The sequence below is a fragment of the Hypanus sabinus genome, chromosome 20, assembly GCF_030144855.1.
Source record: "Hypanus sabinus isolate sHypSab1 chromosome 20, sHypSab1.hap1, whole genome shotgun sequence".
NCBI lineage: Eukaryota > Metazoa > Chordata > Chondrichthyes > Myliobatiformes > Dasyatidae > Hypanus > Hypanus sabinus.
The window spans coordinates 14,058,723-14,076,023 of NC_082725.1; the positions used below are offsets into that span (position 1 = coordinate 14,058,723).

Genomic DNA, 17,301 nt, shown 5'->3' on the forward strand with positions numbered 1-17,301 from the left:
ACTGGATTCTGTACTGTTTTAATTTGTAGGACAGCACTACACAAAAGCCTTCAGCATGCCAGATTTTTTTGTATGGTTTCAGATGGTACGGTCTTCACAGAGCCCTGATCTCAACATATTCGAGGCTGTCTGGGATTAGCTGGAGAGACAGAAGCTGGCGAGACAGACAAAGTCTGCAAAAGAACTGTGGCAAGTTCTCCAAAATGCTTACAGCTACCTACCAGAAAATTTTCTTATAAAACTGCATGACAGTGTACCGAAGAGAATCAATGCAGTTTTAAAGGCAAAGGGTGGTCACACCAAATATTGATTTGATTTAGTTTTTTATTGTTTACTGCTCTTAGTAGTATTTTTTGATACTTAGAAACTTTTCAATTCATTATTTTTTGAAAGCATTTTCACTTCAGACAATCTTTTTACGTGTACCTAAGATTTCTGTACAGTATGTATCTCAGTGCACTGTGTAATTAATTTACCTGTGTGAATGGTATGCAAGACAACCTAATGAAGGGTCTCGACCCGAAATATCGACTCTTTATTCCCTTTCCTGGTTGCTGCCTGACCCGTTGAGTTCCTCCAGCATTTTGTGTGTGTTACTCTGTATTTCCAGCCTCTGCAGAATCTCTTGTGTTTCCTTTTTACTGTGCCTTGGTACATGAGACAATAATATACCAATTCCAACTGCAATGTTTAAAAGGCATTTGGATGAGTACTTAGATAAGAAAGGCATAGAGGGATGCAGACCTAATGCAGGCATATGGGATTATGATTAATAGCCATCTTAGCTGGCATGCATGACCGGCTTCATTTCTATGCTGCATAATTGACCAACATCAAATCAAAAATACCCTCTTATACAAATGGATCTAATCTCTGTTCCTTTATATTGAAACACAAGTATCCTTTCTCAACTACCTTGCTGAGCCTGAACAAGTTCAAATGATGTCACATGCCTGATCTATTGCACACTGCCTGCGCAGGTGCAGTTCTGAACTGCCAGCACGTCTGGATGAATTTGTACTCCACTGTTCTATTTCAGACCTTACAGATCACGGTGAATCCATGCACTATTATGTTATCAGTAGTTCCTGGGTATTTTTCTTTGTCATCTACACAAGCCCTGTTCAGGATAAAACAAAGACTCTGCTTATCATCAGCAGCATTAGGGAGTTTGTAAGTTCTCCCTGTCATTGTGTGTGTTGCCTCCAGGTGCTCCATTTCCAACCCACATTTCAAAGGTATACAATTTAGAGTTGTGGGTATGCTATGTTTGCACCAAAACCATGACAATACTCGCAGGCTCTCCCCAACACAATCCTCACAGACTTGAATTGACGCCTCGGTGTTTTGTCATTGATGTTTCAATGTACTTGTGACAAATAAAGCTAATCTCCTGTTATCTCTTCAGAGCCACAGTTCATATACTGAACCCTTATTTCCCTTAACTTTGTCTCAACAGATGGTGTCCCAATCTTTGCAACTCAATTGAATCCACATACATTATTGGTGCTAATAAGCAGTCATATTTAATCAGTTACATTTTAAACTTCAGGACATGATCAGCTAGGCTTCAGTTGCTATTGCATAACTTATAGCCTTGATTTATGCCCCCTCAGCTAAAAATAATTGCAAACGAAAGCATCCCAGAAATCTAATTTCTAAATCATACAATGCAGGAAATCCAGTACAAATCTTGGAGAATCAAAATCAGGTTTATTATCATTGACATATGTTGTGAAATTTGTTAACTTTGTTGCAGCATTATAACACAATACGTGATTATAGAGAGAAAAGAAAAAAATATATAAATAATAGTTAAATTAAATTAATGCAGAAATAGGAAATAAAAAAGTAGTGAGTTAGTTCAGAAATCGGATGGCAGATGGGAACAAGTTGTTTGTAAATTATTGAGTGTGTGTCTTCAGGCTTCTTTTCTTCCTTCCTGATGGTAGCAATGAGAAAAGGGAATGTCATGCTGGTGGAGGTCCTTAATGAGAGACACCACCTCTCTGAGGCATCGCTCCTTGAAGATGTCCTGGATACTACGGAGGCTAGTGCCCACGATGATCATGATGATAGTGCTCACGAGCAGTTGGATGTGATATATCATATGGTCTTTATTATGGGATCATTTGTACCAGAAGAGAGACACAATGATCTTAATTGAGAAACTGATGGCCATTATTTTTACCAAGAACCATCTATTGTATGCTGGAGAAAGGAATAACAAGCAGAGTAAAAGTAGAAAAGGGTATTGCAAGATAAAGTGCCTTGAAGATGTATTCAGGCTCCAATCCTTCGTTCACATAAATGAGTATTATAATCAGGGATTCTGATCAATTTAACCGAGAATTTTTATTTCTGAATCACACGCTCCTTTTCTTCATGATATACAATGTTTTGTAGACTCGCTCAAAAATTGTGCTATATTTTAAATTTAGAAAATGAGATAGTAAAATTTGAAAATAGTTTAGTGGGACTGAACACTTTTTCAAGGCACTGTATCTCTGATTCCTTAAGAGTCTAACTGATATTGTTTCCAGGCAGACTGTAAACAGCAGACAAGTCACCTAAAGTACACAGGAAGTTGCTTATATGTGTTCAGCTGGGGTGCCTTACTAGTTGTAAAACCTACAGGGAATTTTCAGGTATATGTGAATGGAATATGCAGCATGCATTACATCCATTTGCATTCAATAGCAACCAAGCCAACGAACGCTCAAAGGAACACTGTAGATCAAGAGCACTTTCAACGTGCTGTACCTCCTAATACGGAGAATTATCGAAATTAAGCCGACTGCTAGGTGGACTCCCTCTTAAGCCATTCATTAGTTCGAAACACCTTTGATCCTGCTGAATTTCCAGATGCCTATTAATGTTTAATGAGTGCTCAGCAGCTCGTACTAATGAGCCTTAAACCACAAAATACTTTAGGCTTCTTGGCATAAGCTTTGAAGAGTTAGTCCTGTCACATTACAGTCTTTTCAATGACCATAAATTGCTCCATCTTAAAGAGTACTGCCGGTATTGATTCCAATAGCACTGTGCATTATGGAAGTGTTACCAGTTAATCAGAAACCACTCACTTCATAACACTCCAGAGAAGAAATTTTCTGTTGCTCTTTTCAATAATTATGTAGAAGCTGATGCAAGAGGCTCAGCCAACCCACTGAGAGGCAGTGGCTCTAGTAACTACTGTGCCACTACTTACTCTAACAGTAATAATTCATGCTTCACAAAAACGGTTTCTCTTCCAGTTTCATTAAAGGGAACTGGTTTTCGTGATAGAGGTAGACTGCATAGAAACGGGCTCTTCAGCTCCAAGTTCAAGCCAATCACCAAAAATACAGTTTTTGTTTGTGAGCACCAATTGTTATACTCCCCACCTTCTCATCAACTCTCCCAGGTTAGACTATTTGCCCACACATCAGAGGCAATTGAGAGTGACACCGTTCCTCACGTCCCTGAGACATAGAACATAGAAGAGGACAGCAAAGGAACTGGCCATTTGGCCCACCATCTTGTGACAAACCAGCGAAAAAGCAAATCAACAACACCCTAACACTAATCCCTCCTACCTACACTGTGTCCCTATTCTTCCATCTTCCTTACATCCATGTGCCTATCCAAACACCTCCTAAAGGCCTCTAATGTACTTGCCTCTGCCACTGAGAGGCAAGTACATTAGAGAGGACATGAGAGGAAACCCGAAAACCCGGCAGAAACCCACAAGGTCATGGAGAAAATATGCAAATTCGACATAATGAACAGCAAAGGTCAGGATTGAACAGGACTGTGAGGCAGTGGCTCTAGAAACTGCTGTACCAATCCTCATAAGAAACCTCTGCCAATCATCCTGAAAATTTCTACTCTTTTTAACTCTGTTCCAATGAGAACAGTCCTAACATTGCCATCACCTCTTCAGGACAAACTTCACTTTCCAATAAAATCCCAGCAAAACACTAAGTAACCAACCCATGATCTTATAACTATGCACTATTGTTTGAAACTCTTCCACAAGCAGAAATATTTAGGTATCTATCTCGTAATGCTACCTCAGGATCTTCCATGTTTCTGTATGATTACCCCTCATTCTTCTAAATGCCAAAGAAAAATTATTTCAAGTCCCTATCTGCTGGTGATATGACAACTCTCTTATCCGGGGGATATACCTATTCCATAAATGCTGCCTGACCTGCTGGATTCCTCCTGGCCTTTGTGTCTATGTCTTCTCAACCTTGGAACTGGTCCAGTAAATCAGAAACACAAGGTTCTGCAGATGCTGGAAATCTTAAGCAGTACACACAAAATGCAGGAGGAACTCAACAGGTCAGGCAGCATCGATGGACAGCCATAAGCATCAGTGATTCAAGTCGATATCCTTCATCGGGCCTGGAAAGGATTGTGGAAGGTGCCAGAATAAGAAATTGAGGGGAAGGGAAGGAGTACATGCTGGCGGGTGATAGGTGAAACCAAGTGATGGGGAAGGTGGGTGGGTGTGGAAGAGGAATAAAGTAAGAAGGTGGGAGGTGATAGGTGGAAGTAAAAAGTGGCTGAAGTAGAAGAAATCCAACAGAAGAATTTGTCCAGTAAATCTCTTGTGGACTATCTCCACTGCCAGTACATATTTTCGTAGATGAGAGGAACAAAGATGGCTGCAGGATAAACCCATGATCTCTATTTTTTCAGATCATTATTACCCGGAACACCCACATTTTAATATTTTATATGCCTTTAAATCAATTGTTACATTAACTAAACACAACACATTTCAAAGCCTTAACTCAACAGAGCAGACCTTAAACAAAGACTTTAAAACCTTAAGACCATAAAAGAATACACAAGAAAGATGTTTGTTACATACTTCCTTCGTCATTTCACATCACAAAATCAGTTACCAAATGCATTTATTAAAATCCAATTAAAAATGTATTCCTTCGAATTCCTACATAATTTAAGAATTCCTACATAATGTTATATGAGGATGTTGTACATTGCGGCATCACTTGCTGTTGGGTAGCGTTTGCTAATTGGGATTCTAAGTCTTCATGCAATCCTTTAAGCACATATTCCTAGTTTTAACTCCATTTTTAAAAAAACTTCTCACTTCCAGCTTTGCTAGGAAGGATGCAGAAAACAGACTAATTTTCAATTTAGCTTAAGCATTGTTAATTAAGAATAAAATGTGCTCGAGGTTGCCAGTCTGAGAGAGGAAAAGCCATAGAGATATGTCAATAAAATAATTCCCAGAATAAAAGGCTTCCTAAAACGCTGAATTGCTAAATACTTCAATAGAAATGCTGGGGTAAATATCAAAAGCTCAAATGTCCTGGGCTTGCTCATCCCAGTGAATTATATCAAGAACTATTAAAATATATTTTCCTCTTCTGAAATTTATGAGCTCATCTCTGCAATGCAGTTTAGTTTGCTTAGCCTGCAAAATCCATCTGGGAAAAATTGACACTGACTTCTTTTTACAGCCATAATGATGGGGGAAATTCAGCATGTGCAGTAATTACACTGTAAAACCATTGAAAAGATAAAAATAAAGACAGAAAGATATTCTGCTCCTATCACACCTCCGTGCGGTTCTATTGAAGCAAGAACTTGCCTTAAAGTGGGAGGAAATTAGATAAGAAAGTGAGGGAAACACTGAAGTTCAAGCAAGCAAGTCCAGTATACAGGACAGGGAATGAGGAAGGTTTGATGGAATAAACCATGTTTATTTTAATTTATCTTAAAAGATCCCTGTACATTTATGGAGAAGGGTCCCTCGTGAACACAGGCAACAAAGCACCTTGTAAACACAGGAGATTCTGCAGGTGCTGGAAATTCGGAGTAACATAAACAAAATGCTGGAAGGAAGTGGTGCAGCCTCCAAACAGCAAGTCTCCTGTGAACAAGGTGAAAACATACGCAATGTGTTAGACTTAGTATCCACTGCTACCTTGTAACATCATAGCGAGAAAATCGCCTGATGAAATCTGAGCACTGCGGCCTGAATGTAACCAACTGGAGGAACTCAGCAGGCCAGGCAGCATCTATGGAGGGAATAAAGAGTCGACCCTTCAGGCTGAGACCCTCATAAGACCATAAGATATGGGTGCAGAATTAGGCTGTTTGGCCCATCGAGTCTGGTCTGCCATCTCATTATGGCTGATCCAATTTTCCTCTCAGCCCCAATCTCCTGCCTTCTCCCTGTATCCCTTCATGCCTTGGCCAATCAAGAATCTATCAACCTCTGCCTTAAATGTAAATGAAGACTTTGCCTCCGCAGCTGCCTGTGGCAAAGAATAATGTTGGAAGGAGGTTGATTCTTTATTCCTTTCCACAAATGCAGCCTGGCCTGCTGAGTTCCTCCGGCATTTCGTTACAATGCACCTTGTGATTGGCACATGCCTGAAATGCATCCACTGGAGGAGGGAATGGATAAGCTCCAATTAACACAAATGGAACAGCTTCTCTCTGGAGCACAGAGTCACCAATGCAGACAAAGAAGATCAGTTGGTTACATTCAGGCCATAGTGCTCAGATTTCATCAGGCGATTTTCTCGCTATGATGTTACAAGGTAGCAGTGGATACTAAGTCTAACACATTGCGTATGTTTTCACCTTGTTCACAGGAGACTTGCCGTTTGGAGGCTGCACCAGTATAAATATGAGGTACCTAGACTTGTTGCAAGCCCGTGGTAGTTTTAAAATGCCCCTAACTCCAAAATGGTTACGTAAATTCAAGGTTCTGGATACGTTCCTCTGTGGGTGACAGGAATAAGGAATATGGCAGCCAGCAAACTCTCAGGAAGAAGGCTCAGAAGGCAGAAACCCAACTGCCCTTTCTCACTCAGTGATCATTATTATTCCTCTATCCATAGAATTTTAAACGTTTGAAGGAATCTATAAAGGCTAAACCATCACCTAGTAGAGAAATCCCATCAATCCTAATCCCTTTCAGTTCATTACGTATTGTCCATTATGTATTGCGTTGAACTGCTGCTGCAAAAACAAATTTGATGACATATACTGGTGATAATAAACCTGATTCTGATTCCTAACCCTAACTCTCAGTCCAAGTCCATTCAATTGTTGTTTTCACTGGAACCCATGAATTCCAGACCATAAACGCTCCATGCCTAAGACTTCACATCTCCCCTTTATACTTTGCTCAAACATTTACATCTGTGCCATCTGATTAAGGAACCATTTGCTAATGTGAACATCTTCCTTCTCTTTGAATCAGTTGTGATTTTGTGTACATCTATCAGTTCTCCTCGTGGCCCTTTGATTTAACATCATTCTCTGGCTTAACCAGACAAATCACAAATCCAGTTAAGAACAGCCAAGCACCACCAAACACGAAGCCAGGGAACAGTTATGAATTTGCCATATTTCATTGCTTATGGTAGCATGTACAATACATCTAGTGCAGGGTTTCCCAATCTGGGGTCTGTGGACCCCTTGATTAATGGTATTGGTCCATAGCATTAAAAAGGTGGAGAAAAGGCTGGGAGCAACAGAAATATCAAGTGCTTTGAACCGGAAATAAGTAATTTTTTTCTGTTTCTTATTTTTGAATACTCCCCAATATGTTATTTACGTGCAAGTTCTCATCCCTGACTAAACACAGGGCAATACAACTTGCTGAGATCTGAAGGGTCTAAAGGTGATTATACTGAGACTACCACTGAAACACAATGGCAAATGAAGAACAAGAGAAATGACAAGCTCTATGAAGCTTGCGGGCTGTCCCCAGCACATCCTTACATCGTGTTGGTTTTCACATTTCGCCGTTATGTTATGATGTACATGTGTCAAATAAATCAATTCCAATCGGAACCTGTGATTTCATCTTTGTGGCCCCCACTAGTCTCAATCACTCAATGTGAATGCGAGTGGTTGACTTTCATGTAAATAACGTGAATACTGTGCATGAGGCTGTGAAAATCTGGACCCACACTGTTTCAGAATTAGATATGCAGGACACATTTTCAGCAGGGGAGGCTGAGAACAAATGTCACTCAGAAATCAACATGGGGACTCATTGTTCTCTGTCTGCTTTAGACTTTGGTGAGTCAAACAAAGAAGGGAAAGTAACAAAATGTATAGGAACTTACACTCAGTGGCCACTCAATTAGGTACACTGTACACCTGCTCGTAACGCAAAGATCTAATCAGCCAATCATGTGGCAGCAACTCAAGGCATAAAAGCATGCAGACATAGTCAGGAGATTCAGCTTTTCTTCAGACCAGACCACAGAATGGGGGAGAAGTATGATCTAAGCATCTTTGACCACGGAGTAATTGTTGGTGCCAGACGGGGTGGATTGAATATCTCAGGAACTGCTGACCTCCTGGGATTCTCATGAACAACCGACTCCAGAGGTTACAGAGAAAGGTATGAAAAGCAAAAGCATCCAGTTCCATGGGCAAAAATGCTTTATTAATTAGAGAGGTGAGAGGAGAACGATCAAACTGGTTCAGGATGACAGGAAGGTGAGAGTAACTGAAATAGCCGCACGTTGCCACAGTGGTGTGCGGAAGAGCATGTCTGAACGCACAACACATCAAACCTCAAAGTGGATGGGAACAGCAGCAGAAGACAAGGATTGTACACTCAGTGGCAACTTCATTGTGTTCAAGGGGGATCTAATAAAGTTGCCACTGAGTAGAATTTTCGTGCAATGGCCAAGCAAGCGAGTTAAAATGATATGCTGTGTGATTGAATTTATAACCCATAACTTTCTTTGAAACAATTTATGGCTACATCTTAGTTTTCTCAGTATAATCACCAATAGACCCACCAGATTTCAGCAAGTCGCATTGCCCTGTGTTTAGTCAGGGAAGAGAACCTGCAAGCATATAACATATTGGGGAGCATTTGAGAATAAGAAATAGAGAAAAAAAATTATTTCCAATTCAAAGCACTTGATATTACTGCTTCTCCCAGGAGGGTTCAGTCTGTTGCTGGCTAGCCCTTCAACATTTGGAACTCAGGAACTGCCTGCAGAAGCCAAAAGACTTCCCACAAAGAAAAGCTGAATGTTTTTTTTGAGGAAAAAGGTGCCTAGGAATTGGATTCCACTATCCAATTTCTTTTTCAGTGTCTTGCATCGGAGTGTAAATTGGTAAATTGGTTTATTATTGTCTCATACTGGGGTACTGTGAAAACCTGCCTCACAGATCATTCATACCAATTAATTCATAGCAACGGCGTATTGAAGCAGTACAAAGTTAAATAATAAAAGAATGTAGAGTAATGTGTACAGTAGATAGATAGATATTTTATTGATCTCAAAGGAAATTACAGCATCACAGTAGCATTACAAGTTCACAGATATACAAATATTAGAAGAGAAGTAAGAAAGAATGAAAAATAAGTTACCTCAAACAATCTAACAGGAGGGGGTCATCACTTCCCCGGCTAGATTGACTCATTATTGAGCCCAATGGCCAAGGGTAAGAATGACTCCTATAGTGATCTTTGGAGCAGCGCAGTTGGTCTTAATCTATTACTATAAGTGCTCCTCTGTTTAGCCAAAGTGGCATGCAGAGTTCAGAGGAAGTGCAGTGCAGGTAGATAATATACTCAGCTGCCACTTTATTAGATACAGCTGCTCAAAGATCTAATCAGCCAACCATGTGGCAGCAACACAATGCAGAAAAGCATGCAGACATGGTCAAGAGGTTCAATTGTCATTCGGACCAGACATCAGAATGGGGAAGAAATGTGATCTAAGTGACTTTGACTGTGGAATGATTGTTGATGCCAGACAGGGTGGTTTTCAGTATCTCAGAAACTGCTGATCTCCTGGGATTTTCAGGAACACGGTCTCTAGAATTTATAGAGAAGCAAAAAAAAAACAAAAACAGCAAACATCTAGTGGGCAACAGTTCTGGGGGCAAAAAGTGTCTTGTAAATGAGAGAGATCAGAGGAGAATGGAAAGACTGGTTCAAGCTGACAGGCAGGTGACCGTACCTCAAATAACTATGTATTACAACAGCGGTGTGCAGAAGAGCATCTCAGAATGCATGACACATTGAACCTTGAAGAAGATGGGCTACAGCAGCTGAAGACCACGAATATACATTCAGTGGCCACTTTATTTTGTACAGGAGTTACTGAACGAAAGCGGCCACTCTGTGTGTATTTGTTATGCTGCAGTTCTCTTAGATCAGGGCTTCCCAAGCTGGCCTCTATGGACCCCACGGTTAATGGTAGGGATCATGCCTTATACTCGCTCACCCATGCTAATGAAGGGGCATTTCATAAAGATTTACCTTGCTGTGGAAACTCCATACACTACAAATTGAGTTTTGCCTGAAGATGTAACAGTGGATGGACTCCAGGAATTTGTACTGAAGGAGCAGCCACAGAGGAATTCAGCAGGTCAGGCAGCATCTATGAAGGCCAATAGCCAGTCGACATCCCAGGGCAGGACCCTTCATCAGGACAGGCAGACATTCTGGTCCAGCAGTCAAAGTGATGGAGAGTTCACTGGATGCTTGAGAATTTACAATACAAACCCAATATCTAACAGTGACGTTTGATTCAATCACCTGAAACAGTCTTTGCAGGGAAATAAATCCATGGTAGTGTAGCACTTAGCATAATACTATTCCAGTGCCCACAATCATCGATCACAGTTCAGTTCACGTTGCTATTTTTAAGGAGTTGTATGTTCTCCCTGTGGCCATGTGGGTTTCCTCTGGGTGTTCCACTTTCCCCTTAGTGAGCTGTGGGCATATTATGTTGGCGCCAGAAGTGTGGAAACACTTGCAGGCTGCTCAACATAATCCTCAATGATTTGATTTGACACAATTGACGCATTTCACTGTATGTTTTGATATTGCAATGTACATATGACAAATAAAGCTAATCTTAATCTTTATATCAAGCGTGTTTGAAAAAAACAGACAAAAATTATGGCTTTGAAAAGGAAGTTTGAGTCTGGAAAGAAGGAGTTGAGCAGAATTAAACGGCCATGTTCTTCTTTTGCATTGATTTTCATTCATGACAACAAAGACATCAATCTGACTCTCCAAACTGGAACAGCTTCATCCCATACAAAATCAATTCTCCAAAACTTAAAAGAGTATTTCCCCTCTGCACAAATCCATGGAAATCAATAGATTGATGACCCATTCTCTCCTATAGACACCATCCTTGCCAATACCAATATCAGAAATTGTTGCTGGAATTGTCAAGTGACAAGGGCCTGAAGTTAAAATCTCAAAGCCTGACTTTACCCTGCTTTCCATTTTAAAATCACTTTCTGGATTAAAATCACTTTATCACTTTATTACTTCCAGTCAGAGTCACCAATGTACAGGTATTCCTTATGAACATTTAATTGTTCTGTGTATTTACTGTAAGCTAATCTTATGTATGTAAGGCCACATTCAGAGAGTTACTTGCCCATTGTGCTTTTATATTTACATTTATTGTGTTTTTTTTATGCTGCACAGGATCCAGAGTAACAACCATTTTGTTCTCCTTTACACTCCTGCACTGAAGAGTGTCCACAAACAATCCTGAAACTTGAAAACAGACACCAGTGAACTTGCAGCCCATGTTACTTACTTTGGTGACAGTGGATTTTCAACAATTGCTGCAATTAAAACAGACTGAAGAGTGGAAAGATGCTTCATGTTTTCTTGCCTTACATTAATCTCCAGATTCAGAACTTGTGTTGACTTAGCAGACACAAAAATCTCATTTGGAATTGATGAGTGAATCTTTTCTTTCAGCCAAATTATCTGTGACTTTAAAAATACAGAATGATAGTGAGAGTAATTGCTGATGTTATCATTAGGGTCATATCGTTATACTGCATATAACAGACCAGTTGACCATCGTGCCTGTCCACACTAATCCCTCTCACCTGCATTAATTCCAAGTCCCTTTCTGCCCTACTCATGCAAGTAGCTGTCCTGGAGACTTTCAAATGAAGTTAATATTCTACCTCCACCAGCTCCTCCCAAATATCAACTATCCCTTGTATAAAACATTTACCACTCAGATCACCTTTAAATCTTCTTCCTCTCACCTTAAGCCAATTCTCTTTAGTTTTAGATACCTCCACCATGAGAAGCAGACACCTCGGCCGGTCATCATTTTCTATACCTTGGTCAGGTCACCTCTTAACCCCTGTTGCTCTAGGCAATACAGACTGAGCCTACCCATGTGTTTAACTTTCTGGATCAGCCTACCATGCAGGTCTTGATGAAGTCCATGTAAACGATGACTACCACTTTACCTTTATCAATCCTCTTAGTGCCATCTTTGAAAGTTCAAACTCATTCACAAGACAATGATTTCCCATCCACAAAGCCATGCCGATTATCCCTCATCAGTCCTCAATTTTCCACAAGCAAATAAAACCCCATCCTTTCCATTAACTTTCAACCAATTATGTTTTTATAAAAATGATATTCAGCCATCTATTTTCCAAGCAGAAAGTGTAAAAAGTAAAATACTCTCCTCAACTGGAGTACAATTCATACAGTACGGAAACAGACTCTTCAACCCAACTGGCTCATATCAATCTCATCCCAGTTAGTCCCGTTTGCTTCCATTTGGTCCATATCCCTCTAAGCCAGGGGCTCCCCAACCTGGCATCCACAGACCCCTCAGTTAACAGCAAGAGAGACATTTTATAATGATCAATAAGCCAATTATTTGGAATCGGATGACCTTGCCTGCTGTCTCAGGACTGGGTGTGTCTGCACCCGTGACACCTTTCTCCCCCACCCCACCCCAGCTCTCTGCCACCTGTCCTACACTGCTCCACCCTTGCCATTCCCAACATCCTTTGCTCACGCCAAATTTACAAATCTGCTCTCCACTCCACATTGACAAACACAGTTCTGTGCAAAAATCTTGGACACCCTAGCTGTGTATATATGTGCCTAGGACTTTTACACAGTACTGTATGTCCTCTAGTTCTTGATTCCCTGATCCTGGGGAAAAGACTGTGTACATTCACACAACCTATGCCTCTACACACATCAGTAAGATGGCTTTTCATTCTCCAACACTCCAATGAAACCTGCAAAAACATCCCTCCATAACTCAGCCCCTTGAGGGCTGGCAAAATCTTTGTGAATTTCCTCTATACCCTTTCAAATTTAATAACATCTTTCCTATAACAGGATGATCAAGATGGACCATAATATTCCAGATGCAAATTTATAAATATCTTATACAACTACAACATAATATCCCAACTTCTATACTCAGTAGCCTGATTGATGAAGACCAATGTGTCAAAATCCCTTTTCACCACCCAGTCTACCAAATGACTTCTACCAGAGACGTGCATTTTAAAATTAAATTGCCATGATCATTTCATGTCGAAGGTTTCTCCCCAAATGTAAAATTTTAACCGAAGAATGTTTTGCATTTGTACACACAAGTCAAGCAGTAAAAAATAGTTGAGATCGTAGAAAAGGTCTAGTGCAATTTTGGATGGTTAGCTCCTATCTCCTGACATCAAGAAATAGTGTTCTAGTCAGCTTCTGGAGTCAGCTAGAATCCCTGGGCAAACAAATCTGAGAAGTGACATTTGCAAGTGGCTAAACAATGCGGCCATATTTCAAGAAGCCGACCAAAAGCTACTGCTTCTTTGCAGCAGTGAGCTGCACAAAGAACAGCCAATTATTCTGAAGCTAAATTGCACTCTCTGGACAGGAGTGTTGCCAGAATGCCCTGGGGAGAGACTACTGAATAAGTAATTGCTTTTTCAGCTGTGCTCTGAAACCAGATGCAGGTGAGGAAGAAATTTACTACACTAGTTTGTCAGTGGTAAACATACTGATGCTCTAAATAATTCAAGAATGCCATCTTACAAGGCATTTCTTTGTAAGGTTGGTGCAATACAAGATCATCACCTCGACAACATGCATTAGACTTCCTGATAAACATGAGTATATTATGAAATATCCTTCAGTTCAGCAGTAAGTTACCAGAGTTGCCAGTTTCAGAATACTAACAAAACTGATTTTTTTAAAAATTGATTTTTCTGACTTTCTAACGTGAATTTGAATGCAGTACAAAATCTAATACTGTTGACATAGAAGTACAATTATGAAGTATTTGAAATGAAAAAAGGTTAAATTCTTTTCATTTTCTTCAGTCACATTGTTTGCTGCATAAAGCACTAAAATAGAAACAAACAGAATTTTAATTTTTGGAACATCTCATGAATTACTTATCAGACAATAAAAACCATAACACTGTCACTCTGAGCCATCAGGCTGATCAACACATCCACTTATTAACCCAGCTACACCATGACAAACACATCGCCCATAGTCACTTTATGTACATACAATCAGTCTATGTATATAACAGTTACTTGTACATTGTGTTTAATAGGATTGATTTCATATTTATATATTTTTTTGTGTTTATATTGTATTCACTACACTTATTGTATTTTTTAATGTTGCATCGGATCTGGAGTAACAATCATTTCATTCTCCTCTACGCTCATGAGCTGAAAAGTGACTATAAACATTCTTGAATCTGACTGCAGTTGACTATAGGTTTTTCACATGATAATTCTAAGGATTTCACTTCACAACAATCGAAAAATAGACAAGTAAATTGCTGAGAAAACCTGCACCATATGAAGTGGGATAATAAAATGTCACTGTGCAGGGATCCCACAGCAATTTCATCCAGCATGATTGGAGCATCATTTTTGTGGGCACTATTCATGCCTTCGTACAGCTACACACATTAACTTCACGAAATGTCAGGATGTGCGAGCAAAGTGCAGATATACCTAGATGGCATTCTGCATTTTCAAATCTTGATTGGAATTTTGGTATCTGCAGGGTGGCTGCAGATTAGAGCAATCAAGTCAGACCTCATCTGCAAAATGCTGCTCTGCCAAATGAGATGGAACCTATCATGATTATCACACACAAAACGTTGGAGGAAATCAGCAGGTCAGGCAGCATCTACGGAGAGGAATAAACATTCGACGTTTTAGGCCAAGACCCTTCATCAACACCAGAATTAGAAGGTAAGGGGTAGAGAAGGAGTATAGGTTTTCCAGCATCTGCAGAATCTCTAGCATTTTTGAGTGTATCACTGTATTTTGTAACAGAATCCTCAGCAGAAGTTCAGGTAAAATCTTCCCCTTTAAGTAAGATCAATTTCTTTTCATTACGGCCTGTTTTTTTGTTTCTATTTATGAGCCATGATCCTTCCTATTTGCAAATACGAAGTCCAATGTTACAGCAATGATGCCAAACATGCACTGCTTGCCCGTTGATACCATTACAGCAGGCTCACATAATTTATGCCTCAGCGAGCCATGAGCATGAGCACATACAATCTGATGTCTCATTACTTACAATGAGATATGCTGACTGCATTTTGCAATCAGTTTTCTACCCCAATTGAATCATTTGCTGAGCAAAACAATAAATGCTTTATGATTTATAGGTGACAAGAAACTATCATTTGAAACAAAAGCCAACTTGTTCTATGATTGTGATTCTTCATGCCTGATGAATTTGAGATATTTTTTCCATAATAATGTTTATTCCATAGCACTGAGAAGCACATAATTGACTGATTGTGCTACACAATAACTTGTAGAAACAGACCAACTACATTTTTCTGCTTTTATGAAAGTGAGCTGATTATAATTAAGTTTATTATACAAGCAGCAAAACCTACTGCATTTATTCTGTATAAATTTCAAGTGCAAAAGCTTTAAATCAAAATAACAAGTGGATAATAACAAGAAAAGATGGGTGGAAATTAATAGCAAGTCTGAATACTACTATATAAGGAAGAGATTAAAATCTGCATCCAAATTGTTAATTTCTATTTCCAAAGTTAATATCTTTTATATTTTGGAGGCCAACCTCTAAACCCTTGTTTACTGATGAGTATGAAAGAAAGAAAGAAAGAAAAGCTTCATCTTTAACGTCTGTAACACTGAGAACCTGGAAAATGTAGATAACTTACCATAGAGCCACCTCTTAGTGAAGGCAGATATTGATGATGAAATTCACCACTGCCTCCAATGTGCAAGCATATCTGTTGGCTGTTTGAGGAGAAGAACATTCATGGATCAAAGCCTCAGATGCAGCACAAAATTCAGGATCCATCAGGCAAGTGTTGTCCGTGTTCTTCCTCACTCTTCACAGACATGGACAACACATGCAAAATGCTAGAGGAATTTAGCAGTTTCAACAACATCCATAGAGGGGACTAAACAGTCAATGTTTTGGGCCGAGTTCCTTCCATAAGACGTAGGAGCAGAATTAGGCCATTTCTCGTGAGTCTGCTCTGCTACTCAGTCATGGCTTATTTATTATACCTCTTAACCTCATGCTCCTCACTTCTCCCCATAACATTTACTTACTAATAAAGTCCATATCAAATGCTGTTTTAAATATACCCAATGACTTGGCCTCCACAGCCATCTGTGGCAATGATTTCCATAGATTCATCACCTTCTGGCTAAAGAAATTCCTCCCCACCTCAATTCTAAAGGGATATCCTTCTATACTGAAGCTGTGCCCTCTGGTCTTAACCCTGCCAGTGCTGGAAACATCCACTGCACATCCACTCTATCCAGGCCTTTCAATCACTACTTGGCCTGAAGTGTCCACTGTTTATTTCCCTCGTAGACGCTGCCTGACTTGTTTAATTGCTCCAGCATTTTTTGCAATTTGCCCAAGATTTCCAGTATCTGCAGAATCTCTTGTGCCAAAAAACAAATAACTGAAAAAGCACCACTAACCCTGCCTGCAAATCCATCGGCAAATCCATCCACCAGCTCTACATTCGCACATTCTCCCGGGCTCTAAACACACAAAGTCAAATCTAAAATGATAGTCACATTGCTTTCATGCCCAGAACTATTCTCCTGAAACAGTTACTCTATTCTCATGTCATTCATGGCAAGATAGTACCAAAAGGAATGGGTAAATTATTCAAATGTTTGCTCAAAGTTTAGAAACACAGAAAGCCTACAGCACAATACAGGCCCTTCAGCCCACAAAGCTGTGCTGAACATGTCCTTACCTTAGAAATTGCCTTGGGTTACCCAAAGCCCTCTATTTTTCTAAGCTCCATGTACCTACCCAGCAGTCTCTTAAAAGACCCTATCGTATCTGCCTCCACCACTGTTGCCGGCAGCCCATTCCACACACTCACCACTCTCTGCATAAAAAAACTTACCCCTGACATCTCCTCTGTTCCTGCTTCCAAGCACCTTAAAACTATACCCTCTCGTACTAGCCATTTCAGCCCTGGGGGTAAGCACCTGACTATC

At 39.9% G+C, this 17,301-nt stretch overlaps 1 protein-coding gene across 1 annotated transcript in view; it reads right to left on the reverse strand.

The window, feature by feature from the left end:
* Positions 1–17,301, reverse strand: part of LOC132378312 (adenylate cyclase type 2-like) — a 507,293-nt gene that overhangs the window by 447,439 nt on the left and 42,553 nt on the right. The gene's annotated exons all lie outside the window — the stretch shown is intronic.